At 46.1% G+C, this 15,133-nt stretch overlaps 1 long non-coding RNA gene and 1 pseudogene across 2 annotated transcripts in view; both read left to right on the top strand.

Moving 5' to 3' along the window:
- The window catches only part of LOC109552916 (uncharacterized), a 371,016-nt gene that overhangs the window by 65,092 nt on the left and 290,791 nt on the right, over window positions 1-15,133 (top strand). The window lies entirely within an intron of this gene.
- LOC109552912 (ubiquitin-conjugating enzyme E2 D3 pseudogene) lies at window positions 13,203-13,526 on the top strand (annotated as a pseudogene).

The following is a 15,133-nucleotide window of genomic DNA, read 5'->3' as shown; positions in this document are numbered from 1 at the left end:
GAACTTTTATTTTGGTTATTGTTTTTTAGTTGTACAGTTTCCATTTGGTTCTCCTTTACATCTTTTCTTTGTTGACACTTTCTGTTTCTTTGCTGAGACTGACTGTGTTTTTCTTTGTTTCATGCGTGTTCTTAATTGTTCCTTGAAGCACTTTCAACATGGCTGCTTTAAAATCTTTGTCAGATTATTCTAACATCTTTCATCTCAGTGTTGGCATCTATTAATTGTCTTTTTTTCATTCTGTTTGAGATCTTTCTGGTTGTTGATATGATGAGTGATTTTCAATTGAAAATTAAATATTTTTATACTGTGTTCTGAGGCTCTAGATTTTGTTAAACCTGTTTTTATTGGCTTTTTGGCACCACTCTGTCAGGGGGAAGGGGAGGCATCACTTCAGCACTGCGAAGTGGGGGTAGAAGTCCAAGTTCCCCACTTGTCCTCTGTTGACAGCTGACCCCGAGGGAGCTGCTCCTTGTTACTGCCAGGTGGAGATGAGAGTTCCAGCTCCCCGTGTGGTCTCCACTGACTCTGCAGTTAGAGTGACCTTGTTACCACCAGTGGTGAAAGTCCTGACTCTCCACTAGGCCTCCTCTGACAACACCTGAGAGGGGAGTGAGGGGTGAGGGGCACCTTGTTACTGCTGGATGGGGTGCAAGTCTGGGCTCTCAATGTGTCCTCCACTGACAACACAGGCTGGGGGGAGCTCATTACTGGTGGTGAGGGTGAAAGTCCAGGCACCCTACATGACCTTCTCTGACACCACCTGGGGGTGTTGAGGTGCCTAATTACAGTCTTGTGTGGGGAGATGTCTAGGCTCCCACTTTAACTGCTGACATGGGTGGGAGTGGGGCTACAGATGTTTTCTATGGTGTCTGGCTGGAATAGAGTTATTATAATATAAAAAGCTTTCTGTCTGCTAGGCTGCCCTTGTCCTATTCCTTTGGCTAGAGAGAGAAGGCTTTGATTGGGGCTTGTTTTGTCTGCCTGTTGGTGTTTCTAAGCTGCTGGGTTGTTTAGCTCTAAGTCTGGGATGCATGAGGCAAAAAGAAAACCCAGGGAACTCATCACTCTGCCATTCCTTGGGTTCTGAAGTCTCTAGTCAGTCTTCCTTCTTCTTTCTAACTTTCAGAGACTTCTTATCTTTATTTTATGTATAATGTCCAAGGTTGTTAATGGAAGAAATAGGTATATTGAAGTATGTCTACTCTGTCTTCCTTGAAGAAGTATTGAATATAAGTATTTTAAATAAAACGGAATTTTAATTTGATTTTTCTTGAAATTTAATTAAATATATTTTGAAGTAATTTTACAAGGATAAAACCATTTACAATTTTAGCATTCAGTATTCTTCTAGTTACCAATAAAAATATTGATACCATGCTTCAACCATATACACAAATTTAAGGGTGGTATGATTTGTTTAATATTGCATAATGTTCCTCAGCTGCTACCTGCATCTGTTGTAAATACTGTGAACATTTGTGATTACTTCTGGAACCTTAAATTAGAATACAAAGAGATGGAAGAAAACAGACACCTGGCACTTACTAGGAAACAACCATTTGGTATGCAAGAAGTATCGCACTTATGCTGACAGGAAGGATTTGACAAGTTAATTTGTCTCTTCTCTTATACCTGAGTGCTTCTGTTGCTCAAATTCTCCCTATGGTTCAATGTCTGCAGGACAAAACCCACAAACCTTCATGGCATCCAGACACAGCTGCCTTCTGTTTTGAGGACATGGGCAAGAGATGTGAAGTATTCTCTTGGGGCCTGAAGGGTGCTAGAAGCAAGAGTGGATCTTTGGGATTGTGTGTTGCTCTGCACCAGCTCTGAGCACCAGATCCCAAGTGACAGAGGTGTTCACATGATCTTCTGTGTGTGTGTGTGTGTGTGTGTGTGCCGTGAGGTATGGGATCCCCTCTAATACTTAGGTCCAGGCCAGGGACCCTTTTGCCTGGAACTTAAGTGTAATATTGTCTTCCACAGGCCAAGTTCAGTTAAGGCTTTTAAACCATTTTCACATTCTAAAGGCCTTCTTTCTCATCTGTTTTCTCATAATCTAGTGTAAGACTATTAACAATGTAAATGAGGCAAAACTAAATATTTCCACATTCAATTGAGAATGAATATGAGGTAAACTCAGATCAGGAGATGGTGAGCATTCTTTCTCTATAATTTATGATATAATTTTAATGGTACTGCACAGCTCTCTCTGTGTAGAGACACTGTGTGGGCAGACAGGGATGTTTCTCTTTCTGAATGATGGGGGAAAGAGATGAAGGTTTATTTTTACGGTCAATTTCATTTTTTTCAAGCTAGAGTCAAACGCTTGATGTAATTAAAAATACATCAAGTCATCCAGAACAGTAGCAGTTGTGTGTTTGGTTAGATGGTAGGATCGTTGCCAACCCTTATCTTCAATTTTCAGATTTAGAATCTCTTTCCCATTTCACTTTAATTGGCTCTAGGCTTCCATCCATCCTTAACTTTGGGTTCATTTGTTGCGATTGTTTTATCGGAACTAAGTTGTTCTCCAGTGAATACAATAAATATATGTATCTGATTCATCTTTGTTTTTATGGTTAGTTTTTTAAGATTATAAAACCAGACTCTTCAGAATGTTATATATAGGAGTAAATGTCTGCATCTCAGAATCACTTTATCGATGTCTCTGAAAAGGCATTAGCTATTAGGCACTAGCTTATTGAATCACAGTTTTAAAAACTCTCTGTAAAAAATAAGAATTTGTATTTTCATTCTCCCTGCTCTTAAATCTTGTTGGTTTTTTACAACTCTCATAGCAGCTATTTTGGAAAACTTACTTTAAAAAAAAAAAAAGATTTCTTCTTTTTCCCAGACTGCCAATTAAATAGTGACCTGGTTTAAGCACCTGAGGCTGCATTGTTGATACAGAGCTCTGTTCTCTGGCTACATGATAAGTGGTTAAAACCTTTGGGGGGAATATATTATTAAAGTTATAACCCCTCTCTTCAGAAAAATGCACATAGTTGCGTGCAGATTTAGGGATGGATGGGCATTCTGTGGTTCTGCCTAGCTTCCTAAGGGGTTCCTAGCCACCAGGTTAAGCCCCTTTATTCAGACCACTCGGTGGCAGAGGCATTTGCAGCAGTTATAACTGGTAAAGTCAAGACATTATTTACAAGAGCCGGAGTGCTGGTGCTGTTTGGGGTGGGGCAGTGGGGGGAAATAAAGTGGGGGAGAGGCATGCAAGTTCCACGGTAGGTAGGGAAGTCCATTTCTTCAGCCATGAATGGAATTGGAAGCTCAGGGCCTAAAAAAGAGCAGGCAGTAAATGCTACAAATCATGGAGTGAGCTAATAGAGTGAAATGGAAGAAATTTCCTTCGCTTCCTAATGAATTATAATGAATTCATTTTATTGGTGAAACAGAGGAAAAGCACCATTTAAAGCAAGGGTCTTGGAAACCTGGCACTTCTAAAGGAGTCAAAGGGTTTTGGTTCCATTGTACACCTAGATTGGCTTTGGATATGCAAAGCAGGGGAGGGAGCTCCAGTGCTCTGAGCCAGGAGTGGGTGGCATTCCTGGGGGAGTGAGGGAGAGAGGGAGCCGTGCTGCTGCATATTCAGGCATAGTCTGGCCCGTGAGAAATCCCTAGAGAATGTTCAAGAAATGGGACATCTAGTATCAGATGTTAGGTTGTTTGCTATGTGGTGAGAAAATGTAACCCATCCCTCATGACCTACAAACCATCAATAAAAATTCGGCTAACGTACGATGCTTGTTAAAATGATTGCTTTTAGTCAAGAGGATAGGGTTGGGAGAGGAAGGTGCAGAATTATGGAGAGCAGAAAATAAGAATTCAGTAAGGGGAGGCAATTGGAGCCAGAGGTGAGAGAAGGATATAGGTTCCCTTGCAATTTGCAGAAATCTCAAGGCAGGCAGTAGATTTTCCCCTAGGATATAAAATGGGGGTTTGAGCCAAATAGATGTATATTTTAAGGAGCATAGTAACCCTGCTGACCTCTAAGTAACATCTGTCTAAAGTGGTTACCTTTCTAGAGCGCCTTTACATTCATTCACATTGTTTGTTCCCTGATCCTGGGTGTACCCGCAGGGCTGGCAGGTGCTGGCCTTCTTTCTTAGTCTTGTGAGACTGGCAGCTGCCCAAGGAGGGAGAGACTGAGGGAAAGTGCAAGGGGGCTTTTAGTAAATCTGGGGAGGGAGGAGATTACTGCAGCTCTGAGAGACAATGGACAATGTTGGTAGGACCAGATCATTTGAAAAGCATTTGCAAAGCTTCATTTCAAGTTTCGCAGTTCAGTCATATCTAGTTCCCAGGGTGACAGCCCTGGCCCAGGGGTATCACTCTACTCTTTTCTGGGAGAGAGGTCCCATAAGAACCTGCTGGCCTGAGCTGCCCCCTGGTCTCTCATAGGCACATGGGGCCCTGATTTTCGGGTATTGTGGTAGGGTAGGAGTCGGGTAGGGGAATGGGGCTGTGATCATCCCTTTTTTCTTTCAGTTGTTGGTTGACACTTTAGATTCCAGGAGAAATTTGATATGCTGACTTGTACTGTCTCAGGAAAAAAAAAAAAGAGTACACCCATCTCCCTTGCTTATGAGTGTGCCTTGTATTATACCTGTCTTGACTCTGCACAGGAATTCCTTCCTGAGGAAATCTTCAGTGCTCAGTGAATGGACTCTCTGCGAGGAAGAGAGGGGAGGATGCAGGAAGGAGGGAGGGAGGCAGACTGAGGTGATTCAGAACCGTAAAAGTGGAGTCAGGGATGCAGGGCCTGGAGGTAAGGTTGACCGGCTGATTTGTTTCATGTGGTCGCGGTGACCTACATTCCCAGCCCTTTGCTCCAAGAGTTTCAAATAATTGGTCTCTGGAGATGCATGATGTCCTCCTTTAGGGTGGGTGAGAACACACCTTTGGGTGGTGATATTACTGGTGTTGCATCAGGGGTGCTTACAGGGCTGGAGCAGGGTGTGGAAGTGCGGGGGAGAGGAAATGGGGCCCCGTGTTGATGACTCAGCACCGGCCCACGTACTGGGACAGCATAAAGAGCTCCCTTCAGAGGCAGTGATTCACTCAACAAGTATTTCACGGATGCAGGTAATGTGCCAGGTGTTGGCGAGGCAGAGATGAGAATGTGTGGCCCCCGCTGTAATGGAGCTCATCGCAGTTCTGTTCCAGCTGGTGGGTCCTAAGTTCTAACGGCGGCCTACAGGGCCCCACATGACAGGCCCCATCACCTCTTTACCCTGTGCTCCCAGGCTGGCCTCTTGGCTGTTTTTGGAACGCGCCAGCCACATACCCATCTTAGGTCCTTCGCACTGGCTGTTCCGTCTTCCTGAAATGTTCTCCTCCCTCACCTCTTTCGTGTTTCACTCAAATGTCGCTGTATTCTGACCACGGTATTAAAAGTGCAATGGGCCTTCTTCCCAATACTCCTGATCTCCCTTATCTTCTTCTACATTTTCTTTCTAAAGCGGTTGTCTCTCTCCACCATACCATATGACTGATGAATTTTTTATGCTTTTATTATTTATTATCTCTTTTCACCTGCTAGAATATAAGTTCCAACTGGACAGGCATCACCGATGCCTCCCAATGCCACTATTGAGTGAATTAACTGAATAAATTAGATTATAGTAGGAGTTTTGGGAAGTCATCCTGCCCATCCCCCTTCCTATGCCAGGCCTTTCCAGGCCTTTACGTGAGCCGAGCTCTCCCGTCCATATCTTCCATCTCGCCCTTGGCATTGTATCAGGGAAGATTTATCAGGTCCTCTAAGCAAGCTTGGTCGCATGAGGACCCTCCTTCCAGTGATGCCTGCAGGAAGAGCTATATAGCCAAGTAGAAGAGGGGAGGCACTGCTTTTCTGATCAGTGCTTTCAGGAACTTAATTGTTGCAGCTTTGGGGTAATTGAGCAAAGGAAGTTCTTGAAAGAAGGCTTTGTCTTTTATGTCAGAGAGCCCATTCCATTCTTCCAAATATGATCTAAATCTCAGCCATCCATCCAGTTCTACTTTTCTTTTAAGAGATTTTCCAGCCATCAGCAGTCACTGCTGTTAATATCCAGCTGTCACGGTCTAAGTGCCCACCCTGCATGTCTCAGGAATCCCATCCCTTCCCCATGTATTTCTGAAAATCACCAACGAGCTCCCACACATCCCTCAAGTCATCTAGGCTCCTCCCAGCTCCATCTGACTTCAGTTTGCTCTGCTGATTACCTTGGGCTTGTAACCACGTCTATAGAGCTCCCTGTGGTCTAGTCCCCAAAACAAGAACACAGCCTGGACTTTATCTCTCCCAAACAGCTAATTCAAAGCTATAGCTATTTGGTAGAATTTTCCCAAGGACCTTACGCTACCACAAGAAAATTATAACCCAGAAAAGGGAAGCTTAGTACTCCAGATCAATCATCAGTGCTTCTAGAGTCCGTGGCCATGCTTCTTCATATCCAGAGTGTCCCTAACTGGCCACCTCTCTCCTTAGACTCCAGCCTGCTGCATTGTTTCAAGACTCACTTATCTCCTTTGCAAAAGCTTTCCCTCTTGAGAGTCTTTCTTCCCCTGAATTCAAGCCCCTAACCCAACTCTGAAGTCAGCTCAACAGTCCCACTGGCCTTTTGTCTGTTACTCCTAAAAGTCAAGTGTGTACCCAACTTGAGGTTTTGTACTGGTGTTTCCCTACCTGGCATGCTCTTCCCATCGATCTCCATGTGCCAGGCTCCTTGTCCTTCAGGCCTGAGCTCACAGGACACCTTCGTGGAGAAGCTTCCCTGACCTCTCAGTCTCAAGAGTACTCTTACTCTCCCTCCTATCCCCTTCGTATATTTTCATCGCAGTCCTTAGCACTGTCTGAAAGGATCCTGTTTATCCCTGGTCTGCGTGTGGTTACTCACCCCACCCCCACGCCTGTTTCTATGTCCCCAACATAAAATAGAATGCAAGCTCCCCGGGAACTGGATCCTCATCTGTCTTGTCCAACATTTAAATCATATCTGCAGGATTATTTGTCCTGCCAGCTTCCAGTTTGAGGTCACTGCCTTAAACTCACACAGGCACTATCCTGGGTTTCTTGGAGGGAGGAGTGAGGGAAGCTATGCCCTTCGAGGGGAAAGAGGTGAGAGAGGAGAGAGGGAGAGATTCCTTTTCTCTGGGAAGGGAGGGGTGGGGTGGTCAGAGAGCCTCTCAAAGAGTGAGGACCCCTGCTTCTCTCCCTGACAGTGCCTCTGGGGCCTGGCAAGGTTTTGGAGGGGACGGCACTCCTAGGAGGGTGAGACCCAGGCCCCGGGAGAATGGGCTTTCAGCCCCCTAGTCCCCATCTAAGGTTGGGAGAAAGTCACAGCGAGGTTAGATTTCAAGGGGTCATGTGGAGGGTACAGTGCAGTTACCTGTGTGGGCTGGAGGGGCCTCACCAATATTTTGGGCTCAGAAGCATCCCTGGGGTCCTTTGCACAGCCCTAAGTTATGGGGAGTGAGGAATGACTGGGTTGGATTTCCCACCAGACTGGAGGGTGAAGGACTCTGAGTCAGATTTAAATTAAAGTAAATAAATCCGTATGACGTTCATTTCTCGTACAACCAAGTTTGTGGACCAACATTCCTCCCTATTATTTGACATTTTGTTTTTGCCAAAGTTGGGGAGACAGGTGGGAAGGGTTTGGTGGGAAGATGTAGCACCAAACCTCACACCAGCACAAGCCCCTCATCCTAGGGACCCTTTGGATGCTCTTGAGTGTCTTCTTGTCACCCTCTGACAGCATCCTCCCAGATGTGTGTCTTGGTTTCAGCCTCTGCACTCCCTCATAGAGTGAGGGTCCAGCTTGCTCCCAAGCTGTGTTCCCTAGGAGTTTGCAATCACAGCATTTGCCACATATGTTCCAGCAGCAGGGATGAAGTAAAGGCATCAGAGGCCTCTTATGGTCCAGATGAGGGACAATCAGTGCTAAATTTATAGCATCCCTTGTCTGTGTCCTCAACACCACCGGTTTGTGAAGGGGAATTCCCAGGCTCTGCTGACTCAGTCCTTTTTTGGAAGAGAACAAAACCCTTCCTGAACCTTTTCATGCTCTAAACACCCTTCTCCTGCCCAGTCTCTCCTCCCCCACCCCAACCTTCCCTAGAGAATGACCTACAGAGAAGGAAACCAGCTGGCTCCGGCTGGCAGACGGGATGAGACTTACTGTGCAAGAATGTTCCACAAAGTGGAGCCAGTAGCCCAAGATGGTATTGCTGTTGCCATCTAGAAAGCAGAGTTTCTCTTCTCTCTGGCCAAGTTTAAAGGGCAGGTGCACCATCCGTCTCACACGCTCTCCATCCTTCTGGCCCCGTCCACAGAAATCGTGACTGCCTGGGAATTAAGGCTGCGTAGCTTACCGTGGGTGTGGGATCGCTCTATGCTGGAATGTTGCCTTCTTCCCAAGGGAGGTGAGTGCACGCAGCACAGGGTGAAAGCTCCCAACTCTCTCTCTGAGGACTGGCAAAATATACAATACATTATCTGCTTGAGCGATGGAGGGAAAGTATCCCCAGGTGGATTCTTGCTTGTGCCTTCCCCCACCTTTCACCCTTCTTACCCCACCCCCTCTACTTGGACAAGTGAAGGAGAGATGGAGGGAGGGAGGGAGGTTGGGGGGAGAAAGAGGGAGAAAGAGAGGGAGGGGGAGAGAGAGAGAGAGAAGGAGTCGAGGGGAACCCAGAGGTTGGGTTTGAAAGTGGGCTGGCCAGGAAATAGGGGTGAGATCAGGAGGGCCCTCTTTATTGAGGGCACCTGTGTAACTGCTGTAGTGGGGGCCTGAGGCCTGGTCACGTCAGTCATGAATTATAATATAGGGTGTACTGTATCCACCCCTGGGATTCAGCCATGTGTGGACATCTGGCAAATTGGTCCAGTGATCCAGTCAGGGGACTCAGGTGCCTCCCAGAAGATCCCTTGTCCTCTGGAAGCAGGAACCAAGCACCACCATCTTGGCCTGGTAACAGAGCCTTGGGTTTCTGAGGGGAGGAGTGATGGGGTGAGCCCAGCATCTGTCATGCAAACCTGTCTGAGCCCTGGCGGCTGCCCTAGGGGAGAGGGAACTGGCTGCAAGAGTTTGCAGAGTTCTTGTAAACTCCACATGACACTGAGCAGGAACATCCTGCTTCAGGAGTCTGAGAAACTTGTAACCCCACGTGGAGGGAGGGGAAGCGTGCTCTTCCATATCTTGCCGCAGGTAACTGAGTGTCTGGTGGGACGTGGAGGATGTTATGGGAAGTGCTTTGCCGGAGCCACATGGTAGCTGGTGCGTTGGTGGAGCACATGTAAGACAGCTCCTGAAGATGCCGGGAAACAGTTGGTAGAAGTTAGTAGGGTGGGCCTCTGGTACCCTACACCAGCAGGATTACAACAGCTGCAACAATAATTCCACCTCATATTTACATACTGGAATATGCTTTACAGAAAATTTCACATACATGTTCTGATTTGCCCCTCAGATCTTCCCACAGGCAGAAGCAAGTATAATAATCCTCCTCGGTACCAAGGGGGGTTGGACTTACAACCTCAAGGCCACTCCAGGGCCGTTAGGAGATGTCTGAGGACGCCTTGTGGGCTGTTCCTTAGGTGGACACTTCAGAAGCTGTGAAGTCAAGATATGAGTATTACCTGGGGACCTCTTCTCTGCTGAGGGTTCTGAACAGGAAATAAAACAGTAAAACTGGAGAAAAAAATTTATTCTTTATTACTGGTAGAGGCTAAGTTGGAAGATGCAGCTTATAATGAGAATCAAATGGCCCTGCCAGCTGAGTACAGCGTTAGGCAGACTTGCCTGCCCTGCCACGGGTACAGCTGGACATTTTTCCAGGTAAGACTTAGAGCATGAAAAGGCAAAGGGGAACAGAAAGAAGAGGAGGAGGGTGGGTAACTCATCTAGTTTCTCCATTTAACTCACCAACTGGGTGAGTGAGGGGTGGAGACGGTCAGGAGTGTCACACTAATGGCTGTCTCTCCATGTGGAAGAAATATAAGGGCTTGGGAAAAAGTGTTCCTGTATGAATAATTGTACTGAATTGACATGCAGTATCCACTGGGGCCAGGCCCTCTGTACTGGCAGGAGCTGCTTAGTTTTCCAGCCTGTCCAGAGTTGATTGCTTTATTAGTCAAGGTTCTCTAGGGAAACAACAGAATCAATATTGTGTATGTGTATGTACATATATATGTATATATCTATATATCTGTGTGTGTGTGTGTGTGGCAGGTGTGGGGGGGAGAGATCAATGTAAGCAAATTCACTGAACAAAATTAAATTGTAAAGATTTATATCAGGGTATCAATCCTTGGACCGATTAGTACCTCATAACCATCTAGGATCTGTGAACCAATGCCTGAGCCAAGATACTTCTTAAATTTTTTTTTTTGTATTGAAAACATAAGAATGACTTGCATCTTGATTCAATAAGTAACAAACAAGTGTCTTCTGTCTGCTAGGACCTGTGTTGTGGGGGGACACCAAGGGGAATGACATGTGATGTTTGTTTTCTGGGAGCTCAAGGTTAAGCGGAGGATGGCAAAGCATATGATGAGTGCAATTAAGAAGATATAAGCAAAGTACTGTTATGGTCCAAGGCAGGATTAATTCTGACTCAAGATCTGAAGAAGGCTCCGTGGAAAAGGAGACATTGAAATTGCACCTTGAAGAATAAATAGACTCCTGACAAGCAGAGATTAAGGAAAAGGATCTTCTAGGCTGTGTTGTATTTGAGGAATGTTGATAAGTCTGGTCTTGTCGGAGTGTTCTGGCTGGGGTCAGGGAGGGCGCAGGGAATGGCTGTAGGGGTTTGCTAGGGGCTAGAGGGCAGTAAGAAAAAGATAGGAAAGATAGGTTATATCAGGAAAGGCACCGAATGCCGTGTCAAAGAGTTAAGACTTCATACAGAAGGTCAGAGGAGGCTGTTGAATACTTTCAAGGAGGAGAGGGGATTTTAGAAAAATTCTGGCAGTGCCTCTTGGATTGAACGGTGGTCTGAGGCTGGTGTGCGGGTCTTGGTGAGAACTGGAGAGGGCAGAACCCTTGCAGAGGTAGTGGGAATGAATGCCAGGGGACTCATCTGAGAAAAGTGTTGAAGGCAGGACCTGATACCAGAAGTAGTTTTGGCTGGTGTAGCAGGGAGTCAGTCACGAGCTGACCTGCTGGTCTCTGTTTTCACAGTGCGTTCTTCCTGTGTCAGAGCCTTTTCTACGTCTCCTGCTTCCCTCTGGGCTGGAGGTTCTTTGAAGGCAGAGAGTCAGGGTTTTCATCTTTGTCCCCCTCAGCCTTCAGCTCAGAGCTCTGACCATGTAAAGGTAATATATAAATGTTTGTGGCAACGAAGTGACCCCAGGAGGATAGGCTGTGGCATGCAAATCTCACAAGAGAGGTTCTATTTGTTGCTCTGTGAGTGTGATGCCTGGTACTTGAAGCGAAACTCTCTCTGTAAAGTACACGTGTGGAGTCAGAGGACTTATATGGGAATCCCCACCTGACATCCCTCAGTGGTCTCCTCGTGGAGCCCCTGAACAGTTGAGGGAGCCCAGATCAACAACAGGAGGTGGAGGAGGGTCCTGCCACCATCCTGTCCTGGGCTGGGGAAACTCACCTTAACTCTGAGGTCAGGCTGGCCAGGATGCCTGCTGAGAGGACAGCAGGCTCTAGCTACTCACTGGCCTAGGAGTCATCACCTCTGACCATCATAGGAGCCAGAAGAGCTCCCGGAAGTCATCAGTGGTTATGGGTTCCTGAGGTCACCCACAGGGGCACTTGCTGGCAGGGTGAGGGGTGTGGACTAAAATATTCTCTTCTTTAATTTACTTTTTTTTCTTTTCTGGAAAAAGTAATGCATGTCCATTGTAGAAAATCTGAAAACAAAAACAAGTAAAAAGATAAATTACCCATTTCCTTACTAGTAAATGTAGCCAGTGCCACATTTTTATGATATAAGACAGTCTGTTCTCTCTCTCTCTATAGAAGTATCTTACCATATGTAGGGTATACCATACATACCATGTATATGTCCATTCCCAAATATGTGGTGCTTTTTATCTCCTCAGTTAATCAGTAGGGCCCTCATCTGTCCTCATTTTCAGGAAGTACAGAGCTCATCCAAAGGCCCTTCCTTCTCCCACTGTCCATGAAGACTAGGGGCTCATTCAGTCCAAAGGGATCCAGAGATATGTTCAAACACTGGGAGGTGACAAGGTGGTGTCTGATCAATCCTGTGCTGCTTGTTTTTCTTGCTGTCACATGGCTCCATTGTTGGAAGCTGTTTGTAATACTGTGATGTCTTCACAGATCTAGACTCTCATCACCACCATTCCATTGAGGAACCCCATGCTTGGGCTCTGAAGTTATGGCTCTCTAAGCCACAGGCCCTGGAACTGCACTGCGAGGCTTTGTGCCTCAACCACTGCTCTCCCAGAACTGGCCCAGCCCCACGAACCTCAGGCTCCTGTGATCAGCTGGTGTCCCCATCATGGCATCCCTTTGCCTTTCCTGCCTTTGGAATCTCCTTCTGCCAATGAAACATGGTCAGGGCCACCATTTTTCCCCCTAATTTTAAATCTTGAGGGAAAACAGGGGACCAGGTTACTTCCTTCTTAGAAGATCCTGGGTTCCTCATGCAAACTGGTCCTCCTCTGCCCAGAAACTAGTTCTACCTATTAAGGAATATTAGTCAGGCTTCAGAAAATTTAATTACGTCATTCTCCAAAGAACATGCCACAAAACTCAGATCTCCCTCCTCCAAGATGGCGGATAGGACAAACTCAATGGATCGTTGTGTGACTGACTGGAAAGTTGTCTGATCTGTCCACCTAGGCAGGAACCAACAGGCAGCGCTGGCACATGATTATATGGAGCTTTCCTCTGGGACCAAATAAAATCCGCCCATCTCCCCATCCTAGAGCTGTCCTGGTGATTTGGGCATCTCTGCAGTCCGGGGGCAGGCTTGGAACGCCAAACACTGCCTCCCGGGCCACTGATGGAGTACCCAGCTCAGCATTTTTCATCATCAGTTTAAAAAGTGAAAATGCTTCCACATCTCAGAGCTGAGGAACTGGATCTGAATAATAATTATGTGTGCGTAATTGAGGCACTCCACCTTCAAAACATCCCCTGTCTTATCACTTCTTACCACTCCAGTTCAGGCCACTCTCACTGCTCTTCTAGACAATTGCAGTCTAGACAATGTTCTGCAGATCCAGTTGGGGATGACATGTTTCATTGGCAAGCCAGAATTATGGGACCTAGTGACAGCCCATATCAAGGCGGTGTATTCTTTTTGACAATTCATTTTCCTACAGACTACCCCTTCAAACCACCTAAGGTTGCATTTACAACAAGAATTTATCATCCAAATATTAACTGTTTCTAAAGTTCTTTTATCCATTTGTTCACTGCCATGTGATCCAAACCCAGATGAGCCCCTAGTGCCAGAGATTGCACAGATCGATAAAACAGACAGATAAGTACAACAGAATATCTCGGGAATGGACTCAGAAGTATGCCATGTGATGCTACCTTAAAATCAGAATACCCTGCATTATAGCTGAAATCAACTTCAAATTACTGTTAAAAAAAAGCCCAATTTCTCTGCTTCCACTTGATCCCCTCTAGAGTCTATTTTTCACACAGCGGGCCAGAGTGTGCTGCTCAAAGCCCTCCAATGCCTTCCCACAACACACTAGAAGAGCATCCACTCTCCCCACTGTGGTGTGAAGGCTCCACCACGTGACCCCCATGCATCTCCCCAGTCTCCCCACTTCCCCGCCTCCACTCCAGCCACACAGGCCTCTTGCTCTCCAAGAGTAGCCCCAGCCTATTTCTTCCTCAGGGCCTTTACGTGTGCTTTCGCCTCCTCCTGGAATATTCTTCCTCCATTTCTCCACTCAGTTCCCTCCCTGGATTCATTCAAGTCTTTACTCAAAAGTCAGTTTTTCAGAGGGGACTTTAAAACTAGACACTGTTCCCTGCCATACCCCACCTCCCTCCATCATGCTCGAGCCCTAGATCTCACATTGTTTTCTTCATAATTCTTACTATGAACCCGTAATTTTTATATTTTATTGATTCGTTTCCTTATTTCTTGCTTGGTTTCCTAGCTGAAGTTCCTTGAGAGCAGGCAGAGCCATGCCTGCCCTTTTTGTGGTGGAATCCATTGGGCCTAGAATGGCGCCTGCTACACAGAAGCTGCTTTGTGAACATGTTTTACATGAATGAACATAGGAGGCCATTTCTCAGGTTTATGGAGATGGAACACAAGTGGTGAAATTGCTTGTCTGCATAGAGGACCGTAAGCATAAGTGCACACACACACACACACACACACACACACATATACACACATACACTGTAGCAATGAAATGGGTAGACAGAAATATAAGTAGATTTCTTTCCTGAGATTTAAAACTATGGTTTGGGTCAGTTCTCAGCCAGAATCTGCGCTACCTTAGGGCGTTTCTTCTGGTCCTACAGGGCTACGTCATTCTTTGCCAACTGCGCAGGCAGATTCTTCAGGAGAAATGAGTCTGTGAGAAAGCAGTCTGGTTTCTGAGTGACCTATCTTCCTTAGTGGAGCCTCCTGAAGGCCTCTAACATTTTGGATTTAAAAACAGGAACGATAAGAAATTTGGGTAGGTTTTTTGGCCAGATAATTTTGTCCAATGTGACATTGGCTGGGGTCATTCGCTTGTCTGTAGTCAGCTGCTGCCTAACATGGGCTGGAAAGTCTTAGAAGGCGTCACTCACATGCCTGGCTTCTTGATGCTTCTCTGTGAGGCTTTTTTCTCTCTCCATGTGGCTTATTGGGCTTCCTCACAGCATGGTCTCAAGCTAGCTGGACTTCCAAGAGGGAGCAGCAGTTTACCACTGAGTTCTAATTGTAACTCTGTTACTCATTAGCTTTATGACACTGGGCAAATTATTTCAGTTCTCTCAGCTTAAACTTCCTCATCTGTGAAATGGAGATAATAATACATGTCTCAGAATGTCATTGTGAGGATTTAAAGTGATATATGTATAACAGGAAAATAGAATCCCAGAACCTCAGGACCCAGGCCTTTGCGTGGACAGGGAGAGAATAACTTTTCTATTCCCTTCCTTTCTACTTATGATAGCTACTT

This window comes from Tursiops truncatus, chromosome 1, assembly GCF_011762595.2.
Source record: "Tursiops truncatus isolate mTurTru1 chromosome 1, mTurTru1.mat.Y, whole genome shotgun sequence".
In the NCBI taxonomy this organism is placed as follows: Eukaryota; Metazoa; Chordata; class Mammalia; order Artiodactyla; family Delphinidae; genus Tursiops; species Tursiops truncatus.
Note: the sequence above shows the minus strand (reverse complement) of the source record. Positions and strands in the feature narration are given on the sequence as shown.